The following is a 20,014-nucleotide window of genomic DNA, read 5'->3' on the forward strand; positions in this document are numbered from 1 at the left end:
AATGATCATCCTGCTCAACAATATTTGGGTCAATCAGGAAATCAAATAACTTAATCAATTGATGGGAAGCAATGAGAACAAAGACACATCACTCTAAAACCTGTGGGATATGGCAAGGGCAGTTCTCAGGGGGAAATACACAGCCATCCAAGCCTCACCCAAAACAATAGAAAAATCCTGAATACACAAATTATCTTTACATTGTAAAGATTTGGAGAAACAACAAATTAAACCTCATACATGCACGATAAGGGAAATAATTAAGATTATAGTGGAGATCAATGAATTAGAAAATAAAAATAGAGCAGAACACATTAATGGAATTAATAAGATCAATAAACCACTGGTCAGACTTATCCAAAAGAAAATAGAAAGGACCCAAATTAATAAAATTATGAATGAAAGGGGGCAGATCATAACTAACACCAAGAAAATAGAAACAATCATCAGAAATTATTATCAATAGCTATATGCCAATAAGTTAAGTAATCTAGAAGAAATGGAATGCGTTCCTGGAATCCTATAAACTTCTGAGACTGAGACAGGAAGAAATTGACAACCTAAATAGACCAATAACTAGTAGCGATATTGAAGCAGTGATCAAAAACCTCCACAAAACCAAGAGTCCAGGGCCTGATGGATTCCCTGGGGAAGTCTACACACATTAAAAGAAGAAATAATACCTATTCTCTTGAAACTGTGTCAAAAATTAGAAACAGAAAGAAAACTTCCAGACTCTTTCTATGAGGCCAGCATTAACTTGATCCCCAAACCAGGCAAATACTCCATCAAAAAGGAGAATTTCAGACCAATATCCCTGATGAATACAAATGCTAAAATTCTCAACAAGATCTAAGCTAATAGGATCCAGCAGTACATTAAAAAGATTATCCATCATGATCAGGTCGCATTTATCCCTGGGATACAGGGGTAGTTCAACATTTGCAAATCAATCAATGTGATAGAACACATAAATAAGAGAAGAGACAAGAACCACATGGTCCTCTCAATTGATGCTGAAAATGCATTTTACAAAATTAAGCATCCTTTTCTAATTAAAACTTTTCAGAGTACATGAATAGAGGAACATTCCTCAAATTCCTAAAACCCATCTATGAAAAACTCACAGCAAATATCATTCTCCCTGGGTAAATGCTGAAAGTCTTCCTATTGAGATCAGAAACACAACAAGGAGGCCCACTCTTAGCACTATTGTTCAAGATAGTACTAGAAGTCCTAGCAAAAGCAATCTGAATTTGAATTACTCTCAGAATATAGACAACTCTGATTCCCATCTGGTGACATACTGGACTGTGGATCTCCTCACTGTGTCACCCGTTAGCATGTTTCTAATTACTTTTACTATTCAAATGTCTTAAAGAATCGAACTCAGTGAAGATCCCCATATATATCTATATTAGCTGCTTATTGTTGCTGTAGTAAATTCAAGCCAACTTAGTGAATTACACAGCACAAATTCATTATCTTATAATTTTAGAGGTCAGGAATCTGAAATGGCTTTCAGAAGGCTAAAATTGAAATGTTTGCAGAGCTGTGTACATTCTGGGGGCTTTAGGGGACAGTCCATGTTCTTGTCTCATACAGCCTCTCTAGGCTCTCTGCACTACTTGGCTCAGGGTCACTACATATTCAAACCCAGCATCATTTTTTTTTTTTAAGACTTTATTTATTTCTTTCACAGACAGAGATCACAAGCAGGCAGAGAGGCAGGCAGAGAGAGAGGAGAAAGCAGGCTCCCCTCAGAAAAGAGAGCCTGATGCGGGGCTCGATCCCAGGACCCTGGGATCATGACCTGAGCTGAACGCAGAGGCTTTAACCCACTGAGCCACCCAGGTGCCCCCCAAACCCAGCATCTTAAAATCTTCAACTCTCTGACCACTGTTTCTGTTATCATATTGCTGACTCTGCATCTGACATGGTTTCCTCCTTCTTCTAAGGGCTCATGATTACATTGGGTCCACTTAATAATTCAGGATAGTCTCCCTATCCCAATATCCTTAATTTAATTATATAAGCAAAATCACTTCTGCTGTTTAGGGTATTATATCCATAGTTTCCAAGGATTAGAGTATGAACATCATTGGCTTGGGGTGGGGATGTCATAATCAGTTGACCACACAGTGTATGTTGTCCTAAGTAATTCCCTTTTCATTTTGTTCTTTATCATAAAGGGATCTTGAGACTCAGGCAATGATTATATCTTAATGCTGCCAACTTGAATGAGGAAATTTAATCAGATCCTTCAGACCAATGCTTATGACTTGTGCACTCTTAGATGTTAGCACATTGCCTCACATGATGCAGGTGCTGGGCAACTATTAACAAAATGAATTAAATTATGCTATTAATTTTATGACATAAATATAGTATCCATCTTATATGACAAGTAAATAATTCAAAATAATTTTTATTGTTTCGGATATATTTATATGTATGTCTGTATGTATGCCATTCACAGGTCTCTTGGCCATTTGCTTATTTATTTACCTATGATTTATTTATTTATTTGACAAAGAGACAGCACTTATGTGTGTGAGGGGAGGGCAGAGGGACAGAATCTTTCTCTTTTTTTAAATTTTATTTATTTGACACACAGATAGAGATCACAAGTAGGCAGAGAGGGAGGCAGAGGGAGAAGGGGAAGGAGCCTGCCTACTGAGCAGAGAGCCTGACGTGGGGCATGATCCCGGGACCCTGAGATCATGACCTGAGCCAAAGGCAGAGGCTTAACCCACTGAGCCACCCAAGTGCCCAGGGACAGAATCTTTCAAATGGACTCTCTGCTGAGTGTGGAGCCCTCCACAGGGCTTGATCTCATGACCCATGAGATCATGACCTGAGCTAAAACTAAGAGTCAGACATTTAGCCAACTAAGCCACCCCATCACCCCTATTTCCAAAACTTTTAAAAGTTGTGACTGAGCCTCTCATATCTCTAGCATCCTAGATCATGCACCTGGCACATAATAGGTGCTCAGAAAATACCAAGTCCTTGTGAGCAGACTGTCATACAGTAGGTGTCAGTAGATGATCCATCAGTGGGAGGAGCCAAGCCTGGTGAGCATTCATATGATTATGATTATGGTCCATACTGAGCAGTAAATTCTGGTTTAATCTGTTAAACTGTGTAGTTTTTTGTTTTGTTTGTTTTGTTTGTCATAATGGGCTATTTAACATGTATGTTTTTAGTTAATGCTCATAGCAAACCTATTAGTAATTATTATTATCTCTCTTTACATAAAAAGGGAACTGGAATATAGAGATTTTAATTAAATTTTCCAAATTCTACAACTAGGAAGGAGCTGAACTGGCATTTCAGACCCAAGTTTATTGGTCAAAGCCCATGCTTTTCTACTACACTACATCAATATACCTTTCTTGATTTTGAAACACTAGTGTGGAAAGACTTCATTCAAGGCACAGCTTTGGCTTGCATTTTAGGGGAGGTATAATTAATACCAAAGTACTTTCAGTAGTATGGTGATTGCAAGGGACATTTGTCTCAAAGACTGATTTTTCCCTGCTGTGAGACTCCAGAGGGGTTACAAGTGCAGGAAAAGAAAGTTCTGCATTACTTGTGTTTGCTTTATAGTACCAGGTCAATGAGACTCCATAAATATGTCCTTGGCTTTGTTCTTAGTTTGCTCTGCCTGTGCACAAGCCTTTTAGGCAGCAACCTCCATCCATCAGAGTTGTTGTGTGATTTTACATCTGTGCTTCTTGTGTTTGCTCTGTTATCAGCAGATGTTCTAGCTACATATCTGCAAAATTATTCATTTAATAGAAAAAATTGTCTCTTGACTGACATGGGCCAGCCCTGTGCCAGCACACCCTATTGGAAGGGATAGAAACATAGATAAATACAATGCAACTGGGCATTCATAATAGAAATGTATGTAATGCAGGAACAAATAAATAGTAATGTATCTCTGAATGGAGGTTGTATACATCAATAAGAATGAAGCCAAGCTGAATTTTGAGCAATGAAGAAAAACAGTAGGACAATAAGATAAGAGATAGGAGTAAGTTGGTGTGATATGCTGTTGAGGGATAGGGCTTATCACAGCTACCCACATTCAGGTAGCTCATCTCCTAGTGCAAGAATAAAGAAAACAAGTGTTTGAGTGTCCATGTGCATACACACACCCACACACACACATGTGTATTGTGGTACCATTTAGTAAAATGTTGAAGCCTACAGTACAGAAACTCAGGGTAAAATTTAAAATTTTGGTTTAGAAATGTTAAGTCTGATATTATAATGGGAAATAAACAATAAAATTATTGAGTAGGTAAGTGATTAACAGCTTAACATTTTGGGGTTTAATTCGTGAAGGGAGGAATAGTCTTGAGACAATGGACATATATATGATATTTGAGAGTATGGGGCTTGGGAGAAATAACATGTCGGATGAGACTGAACTTTGAAGGAGGGGATTCCACACAGTAAACTAAGAACAGACAATAGGAATAGAAGAAACCAGAAGAGAGTAACATCTTAAGATCCAAATAAAGTTAATGCTTCAAGAAGAAGAAAGCAAAAATAAGTCAATAAATTAAATTAAAAAGAATAAAAATTTTAAAAGAAAGAGCAATTACTTGTGACAAAATTGTGATGTGGACTGGGTTGTTTGGGTGGGGCAGTCCTTTAAGGGTCCAGCTCTTGTTTTCTGATCAGGTCGTGAGATCACACTCCTGAGATAGAGCCCCACATCAGGCTCTGCATTCAGCTTGGGATCTACTTGGTATTCTCTCTCCCTCTCCCTCTGGCTCTCCTGAACATGGTCTCTCTCTCTCTCTCTCTCTTTCTCTCAAATAAATAAATAAATCCTTTAAAAAAATGTGATGTGGACAAAATAACATGAAATGTGGTAAATCTGGAGATCAAAGGTATGCAATATCACTTAAAGTAATAAAAAAAGCAGTATGTGTTCTTTTTTTTTTTTTTTTATTGTTTGTTACCCCCACCCTCTCCATTACAACAAATGCATTATTTGCTGTTGTCTCTCTTGCCCTATATCCATTAAGACAGATTTCCAGATGCATTGACCATGTTGCCTTACTCTCTTTGGCTTGGGAGTTTGGAATATTTTATATAAAATACAAAATTTCTGACTTTTCATGAAAGACTAATCAAATAAACAGCTGAGAATCTGAAATGCAGGCTCCCACTCTAGCATGGCAATGATGGGCAAAAGCTGACAAGCAGCTGCATCTTTGAAGCAGGTCAAGTACTGCCCACAGTTCACAATGATCACCCATTCATGGCTAGGCACATATTCATGGGTTGTTTAGACCATTTATATTGGTTTCTGGAATACGCTAAGAATATGTAATTTAACTGCTGCAAGGTGGTCACCAATGAAGAATTTGTGTACAAGGATTTGTGTAATTGTAACATTTCTTGGTATATAGAGAAACTATCTGTTATCCCCACAAGTACTCCAGATTCACTCTGGGGCTTCCTGAACCCTTTCTTTCTGACCTCAGTCTATCAACACTGGTGCAGTTCCAAGTGCCCTAATGAGACATTGTCATCAACATAGAACAGACATGGCTGAACAGGCAGCAGGACATTTCTATTTCACACTGAACATCTATCATCAGGTCTATTTCCATGGGCAAACTCTTCAAACCATACACTTTTCATTTGCTGTTCCCCATGTGGCCAGCAGAAAATGAGGGTTCCAAACAGGATTTTGGCTTGTCTGATGCCTTTGTGGAATCAATCAGAGCAAGTAATACTAGGAAGACTGAGAGATGGCAAAGAAGGATTAGTAAATATGATCTTATTCCAACAAATCACATAACCTAAAAGAACAATTTGTGCATATGACAGTAGATATCGCAATTGAGTATCACTTTCCAGCAGTAGAATTGCTGCTAAGGTTGTCAGCACACAGTAGGTGGTTGGAAGTTGGCAACTTTTATGAAAGCCATTTATATTACAGTGCATTTCATGTAAACAGTGACAATAATAAGGTAAATGTTCCAGGAATAAGATGAAAATATAAATGGGCTTGCTTCAATAAGAATTTGGGCAGTTGTACCTTAATTAAATAGAGAGTAACATTAAGACAGCATCTGCATATTTGATACATTTTAGGCTCAAATAGAGCGCAAAATGTATCAAATATGCAGATGGAAATTGGAAATTATTCACCACAGTTACCCTGTAAGGATTCCTGGAAATTAGAAATTATTCACCACAGTTACCCTGTAAGGATTCCTGTTAACTTTGGTGAATCTACTATTTTGGAGACTACTAACAATATTATTCCACTTCTTTTGGGTTTCCAATTGGTTCAATGCTTTTGAGTTTTGGAAGATACAGTTTCTTTTATTCTATATTTTCAATGACAGTCACAGTACCACAGTACTAGTTCTCAAAATATTCAAGTTCTTTTTCTGTTCATCTTTGGAAACATTCAATTTTTAATAATCACATAACTGTAGAGACTAGACTCTCCCTGAAGCCTTCTTTAACTAAAATCCTTTAATAAACTGAATCCTAGAAACAGATAATTTCACAACAGATTAAATCCTCTAGGTTGTCCTTAAATCCCTTTGTGTTCCAATTAGTAAATTTTAGTAAACTAATCTGGATCAAATGAAATTCAAAACAACTAAATAATAGTAGCTATATCTACTGTACTGTTACATTGAGTGACAGAAGAAAGTATGCAACATGTTACCTGTATCAGGCTGTGTACAATTTTAAAAACACATAAATATATATTTTATATTATGACATTTTATATTTGTAAGTTACTACAAAGTCTCCTTGAAACAATTTTGTTCTAATGAAGAGAGATATATCAGATATTTGGTAAAAGATTTAAACAAATCTAAAAAACTGGATATTTTAAAAAACAGAAAATGAGGTGTGGAAGTTTCAATTACTTTCTAAAGAACTTATACAATGGATAGCTTGCCTAGGATAAAGCCAGCTATCTCTCTATTGTCTCCCTCCCTCCCTTCCTTCTTTTCCCTCCTCCATTTATTTATTTATTTTTTAAACTGTGGTAAAATATACATAAAATAAAATTTAGCATTGTATTATTTTAGGAATCCAGTGGCTCACTTAGTTAAGTGCCTGACTCTTGATTTTTAGGTCAGGTCATAGTCTCAGGGTCCTGAGTTCAAGCCCTATGTGAGGCTTCATGCTGGGTGTTGAACCTACTTGGGATTCTCTGTCTTCCTTTACCACCTCTTCTCTTTAGAAAAAAATAAACAAATAAAATAAATAAATAAAAAATCCCTGCCATTAAGTGCATTTACAATGTTATACAATTATCACCACTATCTCTTTTCAGAACTGTTTTATTGTTTCACGTAGAAACACTGCACCTATTAAAAAACTACTCTCTCCATTACTTTTGTCTCTGGCACAACCCTTTTGTATTCTGTCTCTATGAATTTAACCATTCTAGGGACCTCATGTAAGTGGAATCGTACATTATTTATCTTTTTTTTTGTTGTTGTCTTCTTGTGACTGACTTATTTTATTTAGCATAATGTCTTCAAGCTTCATCTATACTGTAGAACATGTCAGAATTCCCATCATTTTAAGGCTGAATAATATTCCATTACATGCATATGCCCTATCTTGTTTTACTAGTCATCTGATGATGGCACTTGAGCTTTTTGCGCATTTTGGCTATTGTGAATATTGCTGCAAAAAACTTGAGTGTAGAAATAGTTCTTTGAGATTTGCTCTCAAATATTTTGCATGTAGAATTGCCAAACCGTGTGGGAATTCTATTTCTGATATTTGAAGAACCATGACATTGTTTTCCATAATGGCTGTACATTTTTTATATTTCAGAGCAACAGTACACAAGGGTTCCAGTTTCACTACAACCTTACTAACATTTATATTCTTTCCCTTTTTTTTTTCCTTGACAATGGCCATTCTAATGTGTGTGAGGTAGTATCTCACTGTAGTTTTGAATAATATTTTCCTAATAATTAGTGATGTTGAGCATATTTTCATGTGTTTTTTGGTCATTTTTATGTCTCTTGTGAAAAGACTATCCAGATCCTTATCCTATCCAAAAAAAAAAAAAAAAAAATTGCCATTCTTTTTCTCAATTAGGATGCTTGGCTTTTGTTGATGAACCAAAGGAATTATTTTCTTAAAGTGCCGCTTCCAGTCAGCGACAAGAGAAGAATTAGACACAAACAAGTCAGCTGCAAGAGATTGGGAGCAGGGGACAACAGTCGAAAAGGACTGCTGCCACAAGCAACTCCACAGTCTCACTTTTATTGGATAGAAAACAATAGCCAACAGAAGGATTGATGAAGGTCAAACGTTAATCCGGTCTTGCAGACAAGCAAGAAGGAGGATAAAGTTTATAGTTAAACAAGCACATTCAAAGGACTCATCTAACTAACAACGGGCGCTTCAGGGAAGAGAATGGAGCAGTAACGGATAAGGGAAGCAGGCAGTTTTTGTTCCACCCTGAGCTGACTGGGCGTTCCCGGGTGCTCCGCTTCCCTGAAGCAGGTGGCCTTTGCCCTGGGTGGGCTGGGCGTTCCCAGCTGCCCGGCTTCTGTGAAGGGGCGGTGTTCTGCCCTGAGCGAGCTGGGCATCCCCATCTTCCCAGCTTCAGGGTCGTATATCGTCCTTCTCCCTAAAGACCTGTTGCCAGTATACGTATTTCTTAAGGCCATATCTAAATGTGCTTGGTAACTAGTAAAATCCTCCAGGGGTTACAGTTTGAGTAACAAATTGTTCCGACGGGCAGCAGCATTAAAGATTTTATTTATTTTTATTTTAAAAAGAGAGAGAGTGGAAAAGAGTGTGCTTGAGCTGGAAAGGAGCAAGGGAGGGGAGAGAATCTCCAGCAGACTCTGTGCTGAGTGGCTAGCCTGATACGGGGTTTGACCCCAGGACCCTGAGATCATGACCTGAGCTGAAACCAAGAGTCAGTCACTCAAATAACTGAGCAAACCAGGTGCCCTGTAAGGGAGTTCTTTATATATTCTAGATATGAATCTCTTATCATATACATGATTTGCAAATATTTCTCAAATTCCATGGCTTTCTTTAATTATGCTGACTGTGGTGCACAGAAATTTTTAATTATGCGTAATGCAATTTATCTATTTTCTTCATTTTCCCCTGTACTTTGTGGCATATCCAATAAATCATTATCAAACCCAATGTCATGAAGCTTCTTCCTTATGAATCCTTCTGAATTTATAGTTTTAGGTGTTACATTTAGGTCTTTGATCCATTTCAGATTAATATTTGTATATGGTATAAGGGAATTTCCAGTTTCATTTATTTTGCATGTGGATATCAAGTTTTCACAACACCATTTGTTGTCCTTTTTCCATGAATGGTTTTGGCATCTTTGTTGAAAATCATTTGACCATGTGAAGATTTATTTCTGGATTCCATTCTACTTTGTTGGTCTATGTTTTTCTCTCAGTCAATATAATGCTATTTTTTTTAAAGATTTTATTTATTTATTTGACAGAGAGAGAGATCACAAGTAGACAGAGAAGCAGGCAGAGGGGAAAGGGGGAAGTAGGCTCCCTGCTCAGCAGAGAGCCTGATGTGGGGCTTGATCCCAGGACCCTGGGATCATGACCTGAGCTGAAGGCAGAGGCTTAACCCACTGAGCCACCCAGGCGCCCCAGTATAATACTATTTTAATTACTGCTGCTTTGCAATAAGTTTTGAAGTAAAAAAAAAAAAAAAAAAAAAGGCAAAACAAACCAAAACAAAAAAACTGTACCCCCCAACTTTGTTTCTCTTTTATAAGATAGTTTTGGCTATTTAGTGCCCCTTGATGGATGAATCCCCTTAGGGTAAATTTTTCTACTTTTGAAGGAAAACAGCTTTGGGATTTTGATAGAGATTGTATTGAATCTGCACATCACTTGGATGCTATTGACATCTTACCATTATTAAGTCGTCCATTCAGTATACATGGGAAGCGTTCTCATTTATTTGGATTCTCTCTAACTTATTTTAACTTTTCTGTTTTTGTTTTTTGTGTAAAACTTGTCATGTTCCTCCGTTCCTGGTTAAATTTATTTCTAAGTATTTAATTCTTTATGATTCTATGTTAAATATAATTGTTTCCTTCATTATTTTTCAAGTGGAAATATGACTCATCTTTGTGTACTGATTTTTTGAAAGATTTTATTTATTTATCTGACACAGAGAGAGAGAACACAAGAGGGAAGGGTGGAGGGAGATGGAGAAACAGACTCCCCACTGAGCAGGGAACCAGATATGGGGCTGGATTCCAGGATCCAGAGATCATGACCTGAGCTGAAGGCAGATGCCTAACAGACTGAGGCACTCAGGTGCCCCTGTGTCTGATTTCTTATCTTGCAACTTGCCTGTACTTTTTTATTAGTTCTAAGAGAATGTTGTGCAGTCCTTAGAGCTTTTTAATATAATATCATCCCATTTGTGAACAAAGAAAATATTACTTCTTTTCCACTCAGGGTTAGCATTTACTTTTCTTCTTGCCTATTTTTTTTCTAGCTAGGACTACCTGTACTGTGTTAAATGGAAATAGTGAAAATGGGCATCCTTGTCTTATTTTTACTCTTAGAGTTGAAAAGTTTTCAGATTTTCATATTTGAGTATAGATTTGGCTGTGGGCTTTTCATATATGACCATTAAAACATTGAGGTGTTTTTTGTTTGTTTGTTTATTACTGATTTTTGAGTATTTTTTCATAAAAATTATTGATTTTTTAAATATTTTATTGAATTAGCTGCTGAGATAATCATGTGTGGTTTTATTCTTCAGTCTGCTAATATAATTTTTGCACTATTTGATTTATAGATTTTCAGGCATCCTAGTAGTACAGGAATTAATCACATTTGGTTGTGGTCTGCAGTCCATTTTTTTTTTTAACATTTAATGTATTATTTGTTTCAGGGGTACAGGTCTGTGATTTAACAGTTTTACACAAATCATAGCACTCACTATAGTGCATACCCTCCCCAGTGTCTGTCACCAAGAAATCCCTTCCTCCCTTCACTCCAGTAACCCCCAGTTTGTTTCCTGAGATAACGACTCTCTTATGGCTTGTCTCCCTCTCTGGTTTTGTCTTGTTTCATTTTTCCCTCCCCTCCCCTATGATTCTCTGTCTTGTTGCTCAAATTCCTCATACCAGTGAGATCATATGATAATTATCTTTCTCTGATTGACTTATTTCGCTCAGCATAATACCTTCTAATTCTATCCATGTCATTGCAAATAGCAAGATACTGTGCTTTTTGATGGCCTCATAATATTCCATTGTATATATTTACCACATCTTCTTTATCCATTCATCTGTTGATGGACATCTGGTCTCTTTCCATAGGTTGGCTACTGTGAACATTGCTACTGTAAACATTGGGGTGCAGGTGTCCCTTCAGATCACTACATTTGTGTCTTTGGGGTAAATACCCAGTAGAGCAATTGCTGAGTTGCAGGGCAGCTCTATTTTCAACCTTTTGAGGAACATCCATACTGTTTTCTAGAGTGGGTGCACCAGCTTGCGTTCCCACCAATAGTGGAGGTGTTTCTCTGCATCCACTCCAACACCTGTCCTTTCCTGATGTGATAATTTTAGCCATTCTCATGGAGTGAGGTGGTATCTCACTGTGATTTTGATTTGTATTTCCCTAATGCAAAGTGACATGGAGCAGTGTTTCATTTGGATGTCTTCTTTGCAGAAATGTCTGTTCATGTATTTTGCTCATTTATTGATTGGATTATTTGGTTTTTGGGTGTTGAGTTTGAAAGTTCTTAATAGATTTTAGATACTAGTACTTTATCTTATATGTCATCTGCAAATATCTTCTCCCATTCCATTGGTTGCCTTTTGGTTTTATTGATTATTTCTTTTGCTGTGCAAAAGCTTTTGATCTTGAAGAAGTCTGAATAGATCTTTTTTGTCCTTGCTTCCCTTGCCTTTGGAAATGTTTCTAGGAAGAAGTTGCTGTAGATGAGATCAAAGATATTGCTGCCTGAGTTCTTTAAAGATTTGTATGGATTCTTGTCTCACATTGCAGTCTTTCATCCATTTTGAGTCTATTTATTGTGTGTAGTGTAAGAAAAGGGTCCCATTCCATTCTTCTGCATATGGCTGTCCAATCTTCCAAACACCATTTGTTGAACAGACGGTCTTTTTTTCCTTTGGACATTCTTTCCTGTTTTGTCAAAGATTAGTTGACTATAGAGCTGAGGGTCTAATTCCAGGCTCTGTATTCTGTTCCATTGATCTATGTCTCTATTATTGTGCCACCACCATACTGTCTTGATAATTGCACCTTTGTAATAGAGCTTGAAGTATGGAATTGTAATGCCAACAGATTTGGTTTTCTTTTATGAATATACCTCTGGCTATTCAGGATTTTTACTGGTTCCATACAAATTTTAGGATTATTTGTTCCATTTCTTTGAAAAAAGTTGATGGTATTTTTATAGGGATAGCTTTAAATGTGTAGATTGCTCTAGGTAGCATAGGCATTTTCACAATATTTTTTCTCCCAATCCATGAGCATAGAACATTTTTCCATTTCTTCATGTCTTCCTCAATTTCTTTCATGTATATTCATAGTTTTCTGAGTACAGATTCTTTGCCTCTTTGGTTAGATTTATTCCTAGGTATCTTAAGGTTTGGGGTGCAATTGTAAATAAGATAGACTTATTAATTTCTCTTTCTTCTGTTTTATCATTGGTGTATAGAAATGCAACTGATTTCCTTACATTGCCTTTATATCCTGACACTTCACTGAATTCCTGTATGAGTTCTAGCAGTTTTGGAGCGGAGTATTTTGGGTTTTCCACATAAATATTCATATCATCTGCAGAGGTTGAGAGTTTGACTTCTTTTTTGCTGATTTGGATGCCTTTCATTTCTTTTTTGTTTCTGATGGCTGAGGCCAGGACTTATAGTACTGTATTGAATAGCAGTGGTGATAATGGGTACTCCTGCTGTGTACCTGACCTTAAGGGAAAAGCTCTGTTTTTCCCCACTGAGAATGATATTCACCGTGGGTTTTTCATAGATGGGTTTTATGATATTGAGGTGTGTACCCTCTATCCCCACAGTGTGAAGAGTTTTGATCAAGAAAGTATGCTGTACGTTGTCAAATACTTTTTCTGCATCTATTAAGGGTATCATATGATTCTTGTTCTTTTTTTTTTTTATTAATGTATTGTATAACATTGACTGATTCATGAATGTTGAACAAGTCTTGCATCCCAGGGATAAATCCCACTTGAATAATTTGTTTATTGCACTGCTGGATTCTATTGGCGAGTATTTTCATGGGAATTTTTGCACCCGTATTTATTAGAGATATTGGTCTTTTATTCTCCTTTTTGTTGGGGTATTTGTCTGGTTTGGGGGATCAAGGTAAGGCTGGCCTCATGAAATGAGTTTGGTTTTTTTTTTTTTTTTTTTTTTTTTAGAAAAGCTTCAGGAGAATATGTAATAATTCTTTTTTTAAATGTTTGGTAGAATTCCCCTGGGAAGCTGTCTGGCCCTGGGCTCTTCTTTGTTGGGATATTTTGATGACTGCTCCAATTTCCTTACTGATGATGGGTCTATTGATGTTTCTCTATTTCTTCCTGGTTCAGTTTTGGTAATTTATACTTCTCTAGGAATGTATCCATTTCTTCCAGATTGTCAAATTTGCTGGCATGTAGTTGCTCATAATATGTTCTTATAATTGTTTGTATTTCTTTGTTGTTGGTAGTGATATCTCTGGTTTCATTCATGTTTTTATTGATTGGGCCCTTTCTCTTTTGTTTTTGATAATCTGGCTAGAGTTTTATCAATCTTATTAATTCTTTCAAAGAACTAGCTTTTACTTTTGTTGATCTGTTCGACTGTTCTTTTGGTTTCTATTTCATTCATTTATCTTCTCTTTATTATTTCTCTGTGTTTAGGCTTTATATGTTGTTCTTTCTCCAGGTATAGGGTGTAGGGTTAGGTTGTAGGGTTAGGTTGTATATTTGATAACTTTCTTATTTCTTGAGAAAATTTTGTATTGGTATATATTTTCCGATTAGGGCTGCTTTTCTACATCCCAAAGATTTTAAACAGTTGTGTTTTCATTTTCATTTCATTTTTAAAAATTCATCCTCAATTACCTAGTTGAGCTATTAATGCTTTAATAGGGTGTTCTTAAGCTTCCATGTATTTAAGTTCTTCTCAACTTTCCTCTTATGACTGTATTCCAGTTTTAAAGCATTGTAGTCTGAAAATATGCAGGGGAAGATCCCAGTCTTTTGGTATAGATTGAGACCTGATTTGTGACCTATGATATGATCTATTCTGGAGAATATTCCATGTGCACTAGAGAAGAGTGTGTATTCTGTTGCTTTGGAATGGAATGTTCTGTATATATTAGTGATGTCCATCTGGTCCAGTGTGTCATTTAAATCCTTTATTTCCTTGTTGATCTTTTGATTAGATGATTTGTCCATTTCAGTGAGGGAAGTGTTAAAGTCCCCTACTATTATTGTAATATTATCAATGTGTTTCTTTGATTTTATTATTAATTGGCTTATGTAATTGCTGTTCCCACCTTAGGGTCAAAGATATTTAAAATTGTTAGATCTTGTTGGACAGACCCTTTAAGTATGATATAGTGTCCTTCCTCATCTCTTATTATACTTTTTGGGTTAAAATCTAATTTGTCTCATATAAGGATTGCCACCCCAGTTTTCTTTTGATGTCCATTAGCATGGTAAATTGTTTTCCACCCCCTCACATTAAATATGGAGGTGACTTTGAGTCCAAAATGAGTCTCTTGAAGACAGCATATTGATGTATCTTGCTTTATTTTATCTATTCTGATACCCTGTGTCCTTTGCATGGGGCATTTAGCCCATTTACATTCAGGGTAATTATTGAAAGATATGAATTTATTTATTGTCCATATATTGCCAGCCAGATGACTGTTACTGTATTTTGTCTCTGTTCATTTTTGGTCTATATTACTTTTAGGCTCTTTCTTTGCTTAGAGGACCCCTTTCAATATTTCCTGTAGGGCTGGTTGAGTGTTTGCAAATTCTTTCAATTTTTGTTTGTCCTGGAAGCTTTTTGTCTCTCCTTCTATTTTCACTAACAGCCTAGCCAGATATATTATTTTTGGCTCCATATTTTTCTCATTTAATGCTCTGAATATATCATATCAGCCCTTTCTTTCCTGTAAGTCTTTATGCATAAGTATGCTCCCAATCTCATATTTCTACTGTTATAGGTTATGGGTCTCTTTTCCTGAGCTGCTTTCAGGATTTTCTCATTGTCTCTGAGACTTGTAAGTTTTAGCATCAGATGACAAGGTGCTGACCTATTTTTATTCATTTTTGAGTGTTCTCTGTGCCTTCTGGATTTTGATGTTTATTTCCTTTTTCAAGTTAGGGACATTCTTTGTTATAATTTTCTCCTATATATATTCTATGACTTTCTGTCTTTCTTCTTCTTTTGGCTTCCCAAATATTCTAATATTGTTTCATCTTATGGTATCACTTATCTCTTGAATTCTCCCCTCATGATCTGATGGTTATTTATCTCTCTTTTTCTCAGATTCTTCATTCTCCATCATTTGGTCTTCTCTAACACTAATTCTCTCTTCTGTCTCATTTACACTTACCCTTAGAGCCTCCATTTTTTATTTCACCTCATTAATAGCCTTTTTTATTTCAACTTGGTTAGATTACACTTCCTTTATTTCCCCAAAAATTGATTCTCTAGTATCTTCTCTGCTTTTGTCAAGCCCAGCTAATGACTTTAGAATCATCATCCTGAACTCTAGGTCCAACATCTTACCAATGTCTTCATTGATTAGATCCCTGCCAGTCCGTACTGCTTCTTATTCTTTTCCTTGAGGTCAGTGTTTTGTTTTGTCATTTTGTCCAGAGAAGAATAGATGAATGAGAGAGAAAAATGCTAAAAGGGTAACAATGACCCCAGAAAACTATATACTAAACAAATCAGAAGAGACACAAACCAGGGGGAAAAGAAAGGAAAAAAAATACAATCAGACTGGTGAACTGACCCACACACTACATTTGGGGTGTATTTTGGTCTGTTAGGAGACACTGTCTCCCAGAAATTTAAGAAAAGAAAAATACGTACACAAAAATAAGGGTATATAAGATGAAGTGTTGGGATATGACTGCAAAATAAAAATTTAAAAAAATATTTTAAACAGGGAATTAATAAGAAGTTAGTTGAAAAAATAAAGAAAAAATTGAAAGAGAGAGAGAGAGAGAGAATGTGATCAGGCTGGAGACTAGAACCAAAATCATGCTCTAGATTAAGGGTATATTTTGGTCTGCTAGATGAAACTGTATTCCACAATTTTAAAGAAAGGAAAACTTCATATATCCTAAAAATAAGGCTAAATACAATGAAGGGATAGAATATGACTGTAAAAGTGAAAATTTAAAAAAAAAGATTTTTAAAAAGGAATTGATAACATAAGATCTTTAAATAGGAAAGCAGAAAAATTTTAAAAAAATAGAAAAAGAAAAAAAGAAAAGAAAAAATAAATAACTTTGAAAGACTAAAGAATCATGAGGAAAAAGCTATGAATTCTCTGTGTTGTATTCCCCTAGTGCTGCAGTTTTGCAGTTCTCATTGGTCAGCAAACTTGGTATTGGCTGGATGTTCTTGCGGATCTTCTGGGAAAGAAACTTGTTCCAGCGGTTCTAAAATGTATTTGCCCAAGGTGGAACTGTATACATTTCCCAGGGGCCAGGTTAAGTAACATGCTTGGTAGCTTTTGTTCCCTGAAAGCTTTCCAAAGCTTTGGAGGGTGAGAATTAAAATGATGGCCTTCCAATCTCTGGCCTCAGAGGAGCCAAACACTTGGTGTCCCACTCCTCAGTGCACCCTCACAGAAAAGCAGTCAATCACTCCTGTCTCCCTGGTCTCGGGCCACACTCCGTGCTCAACCAGCCTGTGACCTAGCATTTATATCTCTGGGAAAAGACCCCATTTAGGTTTCCAAACCCAGCAGCTTCCTGCAGTGCTCTCATATGCTGCTCTTCCTGGGGGAGGAAGGGGTGTTTCCCCAGATCTGCCACTTGTTAGGTTCATGCTTGAAGAGTAATGGCCCAACTGTGCCACAGATCACAATTTATGGCTAAAGAGCCCACTTTTTGGCTCTGTCTTTGGAGCTGGTTTCTCTGTTCTGATGCCTGGGAGCTCTGCCACACTCAGGCACCCCCAGTCTTTCTGTGACCCCAAGGGTCCTGAGACCACACTGTCCCAGTGATGTTTCCACCACCCTGGTTAGCCACTGGAGCAGCATTCCTCAATGGACCAAACTCTAAAAGTCCTGATTTCATGCACCACTGCTCTATCATCTGCTCGTATGCAGCTAAAAGAGGTTCCGTCCTCATGCAGTCTACCCTCCCAAATATCACCTGGGATTCATTTCTCCTCATGTCCTCCATTCCAGAAATTGGTGGTTGCTTTTCTGTTCATAGAATTGCTGCTATTATTATCTGTGATCTCCTGTTGAGTTTGTAGGTGACCAGAATCGTTTGATAACTATCTACCTAAATTCCTGGAACCAGAAGAAATTTAAGTCTCCTACTCCTCTGCTGTCCTGTTCCTCCTCTCTAGGATTATCTTTACTAGTATTTAGATGGGATTTTTAATCAGTATACATCAGGAATAATGAATTATAATTCATGGAGTTGGTTAAGAAGTATTCTCTCTCCTTCAATTTTTTTGTAAGAATTTGAAGAGTACTGGTATTTATTTTTCTTTAAATGTTTGGTAGAATTTACTAGTAATGACTGTTGGTATTCTGCTTTTCATTGTTTGGAAAATTTTGATTAGTAATTCAATCTTCTTTCCCTTTTTAGGTCTATCATGCTTTCTATTTTTTCATGATTCAGTCTTGGTGGGTTGCATTCCACCCAGAATTTACTAATTTCATCTAGATTTTCTAATTTTTTAGTATATTGTTGTTCATAGTATTCTGACAAAAATCTTTTTTCTTTTTACTTGACTCTTTTGTTTCTTTTTTAGTCTAGCTAATTTTTTATTAATTTTCTCATTTTGAAGAACTAACCCTCAGTTTTATTTATGTTTTCTATTCTCTGTTTTATTTATCTTTGCTTACAGTATTTTATTCCTTCTGCTAGTGTGTTCTTATTTTCTAGTTTCTTAAGGTAAACATTTAGATTTTTGGTTTGAAACCTTGTTCTCTTTTAATGCAAGCATTTATAGTCATAAATGACTCTTACCAGAACAGCTTTCAATGCATCCATAAGTTTTATTATGCTGTGTTTTCATATTCGTTTGTCTCAAGATATTTTCTAAATTCCTTATGACACCTTTGAACCATTGAAGAAATACCATTTAATTTCCAAACACTTTTAGACCTTCAGTTTTCCTTCTGCTATCAATTTCTAATTTAATTCCTTGTGATTGAAAAGACTTTTTTTTTTTTTTCAAAATTTTTAAATGTATTAAGAATTGTGACTATACCCATGGTCTATCATAGAGAACAATCTACTGTTGTTGAGTTCAGTATTTCATAAATGTCTTTTGGGTCCATATTTTCCAGCAGTGATTACCTTCCTAAAATACATGCCTTTTGTGAAGGACCTCTTCCACCTGTCCCCAGAAAAGAACAAGAACAAGAAGAAATGCCTGCTGTAGAGCCCCAACCCCTACTTCATGGATGTGAAGTGACCAGGATGCTACAAAATCACCACCATCATTAGGCATGCAGAAATGGTGGTTTTGTGTGTTGGCTGTTCCATTTTCCTTTTCCAGACTACAGGACAAAAAGCTAGGCTCACAGAAGGATGCTCCTTCAGATGGAAGCAGCACTTTCAGTGGTAAGTCAAAATGAGTGGGAAACTATCCCAATAAATAGATTTTGGATTTTTAAAAAATGTCTTTTAGGTCTAGCTTATTAATAGTGTCATAGATATCTTCTATTTCTTTATTGACCTTCCATGTTGTCCTATCCATTATTTAAAGTAGACATAGGAGTCTTCCACTATTATTGTAGATCATCCTATATCTACCTTTAGTTGTGCCAATGTTGGCTTCAGATTATAAAGGAACTCAGGTGTTTGGGGCATATGGGTTTATAATTGTATCTTTTGAATAAATAACACTTCTATCATTATGTAATGTCTGAATTTGTAATTTATAATATATTTTACTAACACTTCATTTTTAAAGTATTAATATAATGACTCCTGTTTTTGTTTGGTTAAAATTTGTATGAAGTATCCTCTTATTTCATTTGGAGCACAGGTTTTTCCTTAGATCAAAAGTAAGTTTCTTGTAGATATTATATAGTTGGGTACTGTGTTTTTTCCTATCCATTCTGCTAATCTGTATTAATTGGAGAGCTTAATCTGCTTAAACTTAAAGTAATTAATGATAAGAAAGGACTTTCTCCTTTGGGTTTTGTTTGTTTGTTTGTTTGTGACTTATAGCTTTTTTGTCCCTCCTTTTTTCTGGTTTGACCTTCCTTGTATTAATATTATTTCTGTTATTATTCTCTGCATACTTTTCTTAGCAATTGCCAAGGGATTACATGAAGCATCCTAAAGTTATAACAACCTATGTTAATTGATAACAACTTAATTTCAATCACATTAAGTAATGTTTACCTTTTACATTCCTGCTTCTTCCCCCACTTCATTATTTATGTCACTAGTTGTATCTTTATATATATGTACCCATTAACATAGATCTAAAATCATTTCATATATTTTTGTCTTTTAAATTCTATGAAAGAATAAAAGTGTAGTTTAAAAATATAATAATACAGTTTTAAAATTGTTTCATATATTTATATCTATCAGGAACTGTCTACTATTTTGGTTTTTTTCCAACCTGAAGGACTCGCTTTGATGGAAACCAGTAATTTTATTTATCTGGGAAAGTCTTAAGTTACTCATCATTTTGAAGGACACTTTTGCTAGATATGGAATTATTTTTTTTGTTACTTTTTTCTCTTTAAATATTTTA

General features: G+C 35.9%; 1 pseudogene across 1 annotated transcript; it reads left to right on the forward strand.

The window, feature by feature from the left end:
• The first annotated feature begins 18,610 nt into the window (after positions 1 to 18,610).
• On the forward strand, positions 18,611 to 18,868 carry LOC309843467 (small ribosomal subunit protein eS27 pseudogene; annotated as a pseudogene). The gene has a single exon. The product of its transcript is annotated as a small ribosomal subunit protein eS27 pseudogene (transcript).
• The last annotated feature ends 1,146 nt before the right edge of the window (positions 18,869 to 20,014 follow it).

Source organism: Mustela nivalis (assembly GCF_964662115.1).
Source record: "Mustela nivalis genome assembly, chromosome: 11".
In the NCBI taxonomy this organism is placed as follows: Eukaryota; Metazoa; Chordata; class Mammalia; order Carnivora; family Mustelidae; genus Mustela; species Mustela nivalis.